We start from the raw sequence: 12,116 nt of genomic DNA on the forward strand, positions 1-12,116 counted from the left end.
TCAGTGTTTCTACTTTCCCACTGTTCTGTGGGTGATATGGAGTATGTAAACCCAAATCAGCTCCCACCAATGTCCACAGTTCCTTAGTCAGTGCTGCAGTAAATGTGGGTACTTGGTCACTCTCAATTACCTCTGGGACCCCATATCTGCATACTACTTCAGTCATCAGTCTCTTAACAGTCACTCTGGCAGTCATGTTTATTACTGGATAGGCTTCGGGCCATCCTGAGAACATGTCAGTCACTACCAGTACATACTCGTACTTCCCTACTTTTGGCATTTGAATGTGATCAATCTGAATCCTCCGAAAGGGATAGAGTGGTTTAGCCAATGTTTCTGAGTAACTTTCTGGGGCGGTGCTGGATTGCATGTTGCACACACAAGGCAGGAATTGCAGTATTTTTGGGTGACAGTAGAGATCCCAAGTGCCATGTAAGTCTTCCAAATCAGGTCAATCATCTGATTCCGGCCTCTGGGCGATACCGTGTGCCCATTCTGTCTCCGAGGAATACAGATTACGGGGTAGACAGAACTTTTTGTTCACCCTCCAGACTCCATCTTCATCCTTTTTTAGCTCCTCCTTCTGGTCATGGCTTCTTTTCATCATCCAATGTCTTGATGTAGATGGATAATCCTCATAAGAGAGCCTTTAGTCCCTTCTTCAGTGTTTTGTGACACGTACACCGCTGCTTTCTCTTTCCCAAATGGATCAGCAGCATAGGTTTTTACTGTTTTGTCAGCAAAAAAGTTCCTCCTTGCTTCTGGAGAATCCAATCTTCCGTCAGCTTTGATCTTGATCACTGCAACCTCCGAACGTAGATCAAGAGCGGCCACAAGTTAGTTAGGTATCCTCTGGCTGCCCAGATACTGCCGAAGTCATGAGCCACTCCGAAAGCATATCTTGAATCCGTGTAGAGGTTGACCACCTTCTCCGTTGCTTCCTGACAAGCCAACGTCAAAGCTTTAAGTTCCGCTTCTTGTGCAGACATGTGCGGTGGTAGTGATCCAGCTGAGATGACCTGGTCATGTGTAACCACGGCATATCCCGTATGGAACCTTCCCGTTTCATCTGCAAATCTGGAACCATCAGTGAGGAACGTCAGGTCAGCATGTGGGAATGGGTCTTCAGACACGTTTTTCTTGGAGGCTACTTCTTTCTGCATTTGTTCAAGACAGTCATGATCCTCCTTTGAGTGTGTAGAGGCATCTTCTCCGAGAGCATGAGCATCATCATCCACATCCCCCCTGGAAAGAGGAAGCAGCATGGACAGTTTGAAGATGCTGCAGCGGACAAGAGTGACATTATCCGGAACCAACAGCGAATATTGTAGTCTCATATGACGCTGCACCAACAGATGCTTAGGGTTGCAGGAATAGCAATTATGTCGTGTGGAGCCATTAAGAGAACTGGATGTCCTCAGATGATATCAGAATTTGGGATTCCAAAAGCTGGTGCAGACTGTATGGCCTGTTTAAGAGCGTAGAAAGCTTCCACGGATTTGGTACATAGTGGAAACGCTGATGTCTTGAGGTCTTTGTACAATGGCTGCATCAGCTTTGAGGCATCTGGAATCCTTTGGCGACAATAAGTGATAGGTCAGCCAGCTCATCCGAGGCCCATGTCTTGGGTTCTTGGCAGAACTCAACACCAGAGTCCCATGTCTTGTCACTGGCAAGTGAGTCATCATTGAACACGATATCCATAACAGGCCAATATGCATCGACTGCTTTAAGATTTGACAGGGAAATTAGATCTTGCCACGTAGCTGGGTAAGTTCTTTGGATTTGAAGCATGCTTCTGTAGAAAGGCATCGGCTGTTTTTCTGGATCTGGAGCTTGGTACAACAGAGTAGCAGCTTGCTGGGGTGTAAACTTGACGTAGAGGGTGGGCTCCTCAGACATGAGCATTGGCACTGTTGGTGGTGACACCTGAGGCGGGAGTAGAGATGGCACCGGAATTGTCAAGGTCTCAATTTGCTCACTAATATTCGCATACTCTAAAATGCGAGTTATTGCTGCATGAAGTTGTTGAGCACTAACATCTGGATGAATAGGGTCAAAAGTAGGGGTCACAGCGTGTATGATCATTCTACATGGAAGATTGCCAGCTTTAGTCACCACTATGTCCCCAACAGCTATCTGACCATGTGACTCAACAATGATTTGACTGTCAGCTTGAATAGTCGCCCCTCCTGCTTACACTATAGCTCTAGCTACACCTCCATTATGCTCTAACCGAGAATTGGCAGCTTTAACAATAGCGTCTGTTTCCATTGTCGTTATGTCACCCTTTCCCACCACTAACAAGGGTCCCTCAGGAAGTTCTTTTTGAAAACAGGTTGTCAACATTCCCTCCCCTTTGTGCTTCCTGTGCTATTGACATCCCCCTCCCAGATTGAGCCCCCCCCTTGATACAGTTGCCACCGTCCCATACAGGTGTGCACTTGGCTGCAAGAGAGCCTGTGAGGTACCGGGCATAGGGTTAGGTAGACTGTGTGAGAGTGCTATTGTAGTGGAAGCGTTGGGAGGAGAGGCCATTGCTTGGAGCATCTTGTGTGGGTTGTTGTGAACAGGTAATTCAGAACCACAATGGACATTGAAGTTCAGAGCACACAAAGTGACCTGACAATTACCAAAAACATAGGACGAGCTCTGAGACGTGGGAACTCCGCTGACCGCAATCCCCAATCCTATCACACAACACCAGAGGTAGCCGTGGATTGCGCCTAATGCTCCCTATGCAACTCGGCACAGCCTGAGAAACTAACCAGCCCTGAAGATAGAAAAATAAGCCTACCTTGCCTCAGAGAAACTCCCCAAAGGAAAAGGCAGCCCCCCACATATAATGACTGTGAGTAAAGATGAAAACACAAACACAGAGATGAAATAGATTTAGCAAAGTGAGGCCCGACTTACTGAATAGACCGAGGATAGGAAAGATAGCTTTGCGGTCAACACAAAAACCTACAAACAACCACGCAGAGGGGCAAAAAGACCCTCCGCACCGACTAACGGTACGGAGGTGCTCCCTCTGCGTCTGAGCTTCCAGCAAGCAAGAAAAACCAACAAAGCAAGCTGGACAGAAAAAATAGCAAACAAAAATAACACAAGCAAAACTTAGCTTACGCAGGACAGACTGGCCACAGGAACGATCCAGGAGGAAGCAAGACCAATACTAGAGCATTGACTGGAGGCCAGGATAAAAGCACTAGGTGGAGTTAAATAGAGCAGCACCTAACGACTTAACCTCATCACCTGAGGAAGGAAACTCAGAAGCTGCAGTACCACTCTCATCCACCAAAGGAAGCTCATAGACAGAACCAGCCGAAGTACCACTCACGACCACAGGAGGGAGCTTGGCCACAGAATTCACAACAGTGGGTGTGCGGCTAAATTAGCAGTGGAAGTGACAGTAGAAAGGGTTGGTGCCGAGGACGATCCAGGCGGGAGCATTGCTAGATAGGGGAAAGGTTCGGTGCCCCATTGGAAACCACTGAGACAGGATACATGGGTAAAGCTTGTTCACTACCCAAAGGAAAATAGTATTGGCCGTTAGTGGTCATTACTGGGTAACAAGGATTTGGTGATGTGGTGTATAGCCTTAGTCTAAGATGTTCACCACCAGGAGCAGCACATTTGCCATCCAGAAAATGGCTACCGTCAGAATTACATGTTATCCACAAAATGGCCACCATTAAAATTAACACATTTGCCATCCACAGAATGGCCGCCGCCAGCATGAACACATTTGCCATCCATAAAATGGCTGCTACCAGCATTAACAAATTTACCATCCACAAAATGGATGCTACCAGCATTAACAAATTTACCATCCACAAAATGGATACTACCAGCATTAACAAATTTGCCATTCACAAGATGGCCGCCGTCAGCACTAACAAATTTGCCATTCACAAGATGGCCGCCGTCAGCACTAACAAATTTGCCATTCACAAGATGGCCGCCGTCAGCACTAACAAATTTGCCATCTGCAAAATGGCCGCCGTCAGCACTAACAAATTTGCCATTCACAAGATGGCCGCCGTCAGGGTTAGCACATGGCTCTGGGCCACCATTATAAGGTGGTGGCCGCTCACGGGATATATTTTTGTAATACACATAATTCAAAACTCTGCCCTTTTTATTCCTTTCCTCTTCTACCCAATTTTCTCTATACAGACTTTCAGAGACTCTCTCCCATGCCCTAGCAGTAGACAAAAATCCATTATCTTTTAGGATACCCTTTCTTTCTTTCAAGACAATCTTCCACTCCAGGGGCTGTAACCTCCCCCCTTCTGGCATTCAACACAACTTCATAAGCTTTTTACATTGTTTAACATGACTCTTCCCTTCACGAGTCATTACTAATGTGCACGGGTCTAACTTGCCATCTGAATTTGGCTTAGTGCCAATACGGCAGAACTGCATTAATTTCTCCATCTTTCTATAGATATCTATATCCCTATCAAGATAACAAGCACCAAACAAACAATAAGACGGGGGAGATGACTCAACCCTGAGATTCTAAAGGGAACTGAGTCTGCAGTACTCAGTTCCTATTCTTTCTTGTCACGTGGTCCCTGTCTGACTTCCGTATTCTGTACTTTACAAACCAATTATTCCCTACTTAGTCAAATTGCTCCCTAACTTACCAGTCCCCGTGCAGAGTCAACTCACTCGATGCCACGGGGCAAAAATAAAACTATAAATTTATTTATTTGGCTCGAACTGAGTCATCTCACTCCAAGTTTTAATGAGCCGCTACACAATTTATTAGGCGCCGAACTGAGTCATCTCACTCCAAGTTTTACCGGGCCCCCCTAGGCCGAGTCAATCACTCAAGGTCCTAGTCTCTCTTATACAGAACTGAAAATCTTATCACAGGCGACAACCATGTACTGTACCACAGACAAAAATATTTTTTTTTTTTTTTTTTCTTACACTTGCTTGCTTTTCTTTTCTAAAAACTTGCTTTTCCTGTTCTAACACTTGCTTTTCCTTCACTAAAAAAAAAAACAACTTGCTTTTCCTGTTCTAACTACCAGTCATCTCCCCTCCTCACAACACATAACAGGCAGTAGGCAACTAAAACATGTGACGGTTCTTGCAATTAAATGACCAGCAGCGGAGAGACCCTTCTGCCGTCTTACAGATACCACGAAGACCGGACACGGTCAGGCAATCTGCACAGGATACCCCGAAGGACACAGGTAAAGACTACAGATTATAAAAATCAGCAGACTTACCGTGTTCTGATAAGGAGGTGATCAGTCTCCACGTTCGGGGTATTCAGCGCGTTCTGCCATTCCAGTCGCCGGTCCTCAGGGTTCAGGGCTCTTCCTCTGCTGGCCCCACGTTGGGCGCCAAATTGTTAGGTTGAACAATTTAATAAAATGTTCACTTAAGTTGCCTACTCCTGGCCTAATGGATATTGATCAGGTGCGCACCAAAGAAATAAACATATAACAACACACAGTCATATGTAAACTCTCCATGATCAATCTATGGCCCAGCTGCAAGGGAAAAGAGACTTTTTTCAGTCAGAACACATGGTTACATATCCCCTGTAAGGGGGCTCGGTTAGCTCTAAAATGGGAGTGATCGATGCATTCCATTGGTTAGTAGGTTGGGCAATGAGCAAGTCCATGGGTGGATCCATGAGGTCATCAGGGTGGGTTGGTCCATGAGGTCATCAAGGTGGGCGTCACTGTGGGTGGATCCATGAGGTCATCAGGGTGGGCGTCATCTTGGATACCAGCCAGGCAGCCACATGGTATGCTGAGACAGGAAATGGCAGCCATCTTTAGTGTCTTTTAATCTAAGAAAGCTTGTAAGGTTAAACAATACACGTTATGGGTCGCTTCTCTCAACCTCTTATGTCTTGGGCTTAATTAAGTATTTGATCTTATGGCTCTCCTCAACAGGTGTAACTTAGTATGGCGGTATTCAGTCACTATTTTGTGTTATTATGTGGTCATGGTATTGTGGTAATCAGTCATTATTTGGTGTTTTTATGTTGGGATGGTGTTCAGTCACTATTTGGTGATTTTATGTGGTAATTGTATGGCGGTGTTCAGTCATTATATGCTGTAATTATGTGGTGATGGTATGGCAGTATTCTGTCGCTATTTTAGGTTATTATGTTTGTGTTGCATGGCGATATTCAGTCAGTTTACAGTGTTATTATGTGGTGATTGTATGGCGGTATTCAGTCACTATTTGGTGTTATTATGTGGTGGTGGTTTGGCGATATTTTATCACATTTGTTGTTAGTATATGGTGACGGTTTGGCGGTATTCAGTCACGACTCGATACAGAGCCCGGATAGCTCAGTCGGTAGAGCATCAGACTTTTAATCTGAGGGTCCAGGGTTCAAGTCCCTGTTCGGGCGGATGCTTTTAATAAAGCGGAAAACAATAAACGCTATAATTTAAGGATGTGAGAAAACTACTGAAAAACAAATGATGGTGACTATTCAGAAAAATATCTTGGTTACCGTAGTTTCTTTGATTTCAGCTAGTTTATGACAGTATAGAGCCGTGACCATGTTCTGCTCGGTTGCTTTTTTGGCACCAGCAGCAAGTGATCACTGGTAATGTTATGTACCATGGCTATGGTATGATGGTACTCAGTCACTGTTTAGCAGTATTACTTGGTTCTGTTATGGTGATATTCAGAAGATGCTTATTTTCATAACTGTAACTCCTGCCTATAAGCCACAAATCAATAGTAGACAGATCGCTAACAACAGCCATGTGATGTTTGGTCTCTGGGTAGTGGTAAAATCCTGATAAAAGATATGGCGGCGATCTGAACCTTTTGCGATCTTCAGGGGTAAAGATATCACATAAGTTGGGAATTTCATAAAATTCTGAACGGCTGAGGGCATCCCACAAGCAGACTCACGTGAGGTCATCACGAGAGTAAAGTGAGTGTAACTTAGTATGGCGGTATTCAGTCACTATTTTGTGTTATTATGTGGTCATGGTATTGTGGTAATCAGTCATTATTTGGTGTTTTTATGTTGGGATGGTGTTCAGTCACTATTTGGTGATTTTATGTGGTAATTGTATGGCGGTGTTCAGTCATTATATGCTGTTATTATGTGGTGATGGTATGGCAGTATTCTGTCGCTATTTTAGGTTATTATGTTTGTGTTGCATGGCGATATTCAGTCAGTTTACAGTGTTATTATGTGGTGATTGTATGGCGGTATTCAGTCACTATTTGGTGTTATTATGTGGTGGTGGTTTGGCGATATTTTATCACATTTGTTGTTAGTATATGGTGACGGTTTGGCGGTATTCAGTCACGACTCGATGCAGAGCCCGGATAGCTCAGTCGGTAGAGCATCAGACTTTTAATCTGAGGGTCCAGGGTTCAAGTCCCTGTTCGGGCGGATGCTTTTAATAAAGCGGAAAACAATAAACGCTATAATTTAAGGATGTGAGAAAACTACTGAAAAACAAATGATGGTGACTATTCAGAAAAATATCTTGGTTACCGTAGTTTCTTTGATTTCAGCTAGTTTATGACAGTATAGAGCCGTGACCATGTTCTGCTCGGTTGCTTTTTTGGCACCAGCAGCAAGTGATCACTGGTAATGTTATGTACCATGGCTATGGTATGATGGTACTCAGTCACTGTTTAGCACTATTACTTGGTTCTGTTATGGTGATATTCAGAAGATGCTTATTTTCGTAACTGTAACTCCTGCCTATAAGCCACAAATCAATAGTAGACAGATCGCTAACAACAGCCATGTGATGTTTGGTCTCTGGGTAGTGGTAAAATCCTGATAAAAGATATGGCAGCGATCTCAACCTTTTGCGATCTTCAGGGGTAAAGATATCACATAAGTTGGGAATTTCATAAAATTCTGAACGGCTGAGGGCATCCCACAAGCAGACTCACGTGAGGTCATCACGAGAGTAAAGTGGGTGTAACTTAGTATGGCGGTATTCAGTCACTATTTTGTGTTATTATGTGGTCATGGTATTGTGGTAATCAGTCATTATTTGGTGTTTTTATGTTGGGATGGTGTTCAGTCACTATTTGGTGATTTTATGTGGTAATTGTATGGCGGTGTTCAGTCATTATATGCTGTTATTATGTGGTGATGGTATGGCAGTATTCTGTCGCTATTTTAGGTTATTATGTTTGTGTTGCATGGCGATATTCAGTCAGTTTACAGTGTTATTATGTGGTGATTGTATGGCGGTATTCAGTCACTATTTGGTGTTATTATGTGGTGGTGGTTTGGCGATATTTTATCACATTTGTTGTTAGTATATGGTGACGGTTTGGCGGTATTCAGTCACGACTCGATACAGAGCCCAGATGGCTCAGTCGGTAGAGCATCAGACTTTTAATCTGAGGGTCCAGGGTTCAAGTCCCTGTTCGGGCGGATGCTTTTAATAAAGCGGAAAACAATAAACGCTATAATTTAAGGATGTGAGAAAACTACTGAAAAACAAATGATGGTGACTATTCAGAAAAATATCTTGGTTACCGTAGTTTCTTTGATTTCAGCTAGTTTATGACAGTATAGAGCCGTGACCATGTTCTGCTCGGTTGCTTTTTTGGCACCAGCAGCAAGTGATCACTGGTAATGTTATGTACCATGGCTATGGTATGATGGTACTCAGTCACTGTTTAGCACTATTACTTGGTTCTGTTATGGTGATATTCAGAAGATGCTTATTTTCATAACTGTAACTCCTGCCTATAAGCCACAAATCAATAGTAGACAGATCGCTAACAACAGCCATGTGATGTTTGGTCTCTGGGTAGTGGTAAAATCCTGATAAAAGATATGGCGGCGATCTGAACCTTTTGCGATCTTCAGGGGTAAAGATATCACATAAGTTGGGAATTTCATAAAATTCTGAACGGCTGAGGGCAGTGGCGTAGGAAGGGGGTGCGGGGGGGGGCGGTCCGCCCCGGGCGGCACAATGCTGGGGGCGGCCGGCGCTGCAGGAGAAGAAGATGAAAAAAAAAAAAAAAAAAGACGCCCCTTTAAATCTTCGGGCGGCGCCGTCCGCCGCCACGACCAGGGCCAGCTCCCCCCACCCCCGGGTCCCGCCCCCGCCCCCGCTCCCCGCTCTATACTCACCTCTCCTGGTTCCTGCGGCGCCGGCAGCTGCAGCGTCCTCTGACTCTGCGACGTCTCAGAGCAGAGGGCGCGATGACGTCGCTACTGTGCGCGCCGCTCTGCCTCTCTGTCCTGAGCGTCGCAGAGCCGGAGAGACGCTGACTGCACCGGACCTGCGCTGGGAACGGGAGAGGTGAGGATTTTACTTTTTTTTTTTTTTTCTTTATGTCTGACTGTCTGGGGCTGGGGCAATGCTGGACACACTGGGGCAATACTGGAGACCATGGGGCAGATTGCTGGACACACTGGGGCAGTACTGGAGACCATGGGGCAGAATGCTGGACACACTGGGGCAATACAGGAGACCATGGGGCAGATTGCTGGACACACTGGGGCAATACTGGAGACCCTGGGGCAGATTGCTGGACACACTGGGGCAATACTGGAGACCCTGGGGCAGATTTCTGGACATACTGGGGCAATACTGGAGACCATGGGGCAGATTGCTGGACACACCGGGGCAATACTGGAGACCATGGGGCAGAATGCTGGACACACTGGTGCAATACAGGAGACCATGGGGCAGATTGCTGGACACACTGGGGCAATACTGGAGACCCTGGGGCAGATTGCTGGACACACTGGGGCAATACTGGAGACCCTGGGGCAGATTTCTGGACACATTGAGGCAATGCTGGAGACCCTGGGGCAGACTTCTGGACACACTGGGGCAATGCTGGACACTGGGGCAGATTGCTGGACACACTGGGGGTAATATACTGGACACACTGGGGCAATGCTGGACACTGGGGGTAATATGCTGGACACACTGGGGCAGACTGCTGGACACACTGGGGAAAGGCTGGACACTGGGGCAGATTGCTGGACACACTGAGGGCAGATTGCTGGACACACTGGGGGTAATATGCTGGACACACTGGGGGCAGGACTTGAGGCATGGGCAGAATGTAGATACGGGGCATGATTGGAGACACTGGGCAGGATTGGATCATGGGGCAGGACGGATACGATGGAGGCTGGTGGGGCAGGATGGGGAGATCATATGGGGTAGAATGGATACTCATGAGGGCAGGATACGACAACATATGGCTGGAGCCAGGAATGAGATAAACGGGGCCAGGGTGGGGAATATTATTACCATAGGGGATAATTAAGGGATATTATTACTGCAGTGATGTATTTATTTTATTTTTTGAGTATACTGTTTTAAATGGGGGGGCGGTCCTGTTACTGTGCAGAGTGACACTATATCACCTTTTTTTCTTCATGTGGTGTAATGTAGAAGTTGTGAAAAATTAAGTAATGTGTTCTGCAAGCGGAGCTTGAGATAACTGTGTTATTTCCTGCAGAAACGAGTCCTGGCTGGAAGGAATGATGGCGGTCTGTGTTATGGCTGGCAATCAGGCAACACAGCGTGCAGTAATCAGCGCACATACAGAGATCTGGCAAAACCCAAAACAATAGGACGAGCTCTGAGACGTGGAATCTCTGTAGACTGCAGTACCTGATCTATCCTCACACAACTGGAAGCAGCAGTGGATTGCGCCTATCAACTACCTATGCAACTCGGCACTGCCTGAGGAGCTGACTAGCCTGAAGATAGAAATACAAGCCTGACTTACCTCAGAGAAATACCCCAAAGGAATAGGCAGCCCCCACATATAATGACTGTTAGCAAGATGAAAAGACAAACGTAGGAATGAAATAGATTCAGCAAAGTGAGGCCCGATATTCTAGACAGAGCGAGGATAGCAAAGAGAACTATGCAGTCTACAAAAAACCCTAAAACGAAAACCACGCAAAGGGGCAAAAAGACCCACCGTGCCGAACTAACAGCACGGCGGTGCACCCCTTTGCTTCTCAGAGCTTCCAGCAAAAGATAATAACAAGCTGGACAGAAAAAACAGAAAACAAACTAGAAGCACTTATCTAGCAGAGCAGCAGGCCCAAGGAAAGATGCAGTAGCTCAGATCCAACACTGGAACATTGACAAGGAGCAAGGAAGACAGACTCAGGTGGAGCTAAATAGCAAGGCAGCCAACGAGCTCACCAAAACACCTGAGGGAGGAAGCCCAGAGACTGCAATACCACTTGTGACCACAGAAGTGAACTCAGCCACAGAATTCACAACAGGTCTGTGCTGGATGAAAGATGAAGGACTTCACCTAGAGACGTCACTGGTGAGTCAGTGTTACCTATACACTGACACTATACACTGTATACTATATAGAGGTCCTGTGTATAATGTCACCAGTGATCTCTGTATTACCTCTACACAGACACTGCATACTAAGTACAGATCTCCTGTGAATACTGGCACTTATGGTGATAGTATTGTGTTTTTTTTTTTATTACTGATCAGTATTGTAGTATTCAGTCACTATGTGGTGGTAATATGTGGTCTGGAAATGGTGCGGTGGTATTTGTCCCTTGTATGTAGTATTATTCGGTCACTATGTGGCCTGGTCATGGTGTGGTGGTATTAAGTCACAGGTGTGGCATGTGGGGGTGACACCATTAGGCCCAGTTTAAGTTCTACAAAACAGGAAAACCATTTTTGGTAACCTTTGTGTGTATTGAGCTGGGGGGGGGGCGCCAAACTCAGGATCAGCCCCGAGCGGCAAAAGCTCTAGCTACGCCTCTGGCTGAGGGCATCCCACAAGCAGACTCACGTGAGGTTATCACGAGAGTAAAGTGGGTGTAACTTAGTATGGCGGTATTCAGTCACTATTTTGTGTTATTATGTGGTCATGGTATTGTGGTAATCAGTCATTATTTGGTGTTTTTATGTTGGGATGGTGTTCAGTCACTATTTGGTGATTTTATGTGGTAATTGTATGGCGGTGTTCAGTCATTATATGCTGTTATTATGTGGTGATGGTATGGCAGTATTCTGTCGCTATTTTAGGTTATTATGTTTGTGTTGCATGGCGATATTCAGTCAGTTTACAGTGTTATTATGTGGTGATTGTATGGCGGTATTCAGTCACTATTTGGTGTT

The 12,116-nt window shown here is 45.6% G+C and overlaps 2 non-coding genes across 2 annotated transcripts; both read left to right on the forward strand.

Moving 5' to 3' along the window:
* Positions 1 to 6,318: 6,318 nt before the first annotated feature.
* On the forward strand, positions 6,319 to 6,391 carry TRNAK-UUU (transfer RNA lysine (anticodon UUU)). Its single transcript has one exon. It is a non-coding gene; the product is annotated as a tRNA-Lys (tRNA).
* A 935-nt stretch (positions 6,392 to 7,326) lies between these two features.
* On the forward strand, positions 7,327 to 7,399 carry TRNAK-UUU (transfer RNA lysine (anticodon UUU)). Its single transcript has one exon. It is a non-coding gene; the product is annotated as a tRNA-Lys (tRNA).
* Positions 7,400 to 12,116: the final 4,717 nt, after the last annotated feature.

This window comes from Ranitomeya imitator, chromosome 4 (genome assembly GCF_032444005.1).
Source record: "Ranitomeya imitator isolate aRanImi1 chromosome 4, aRanImi1.pri, whole genome shotgun sequence".
In the NCBI taxonomy this organism is placed as follows: Eukaryota; Metazoa; Chordata; class Amphibia; order Anura; family Dendrobatidae; genus Ranitomeya; species Ranitomeya imitator.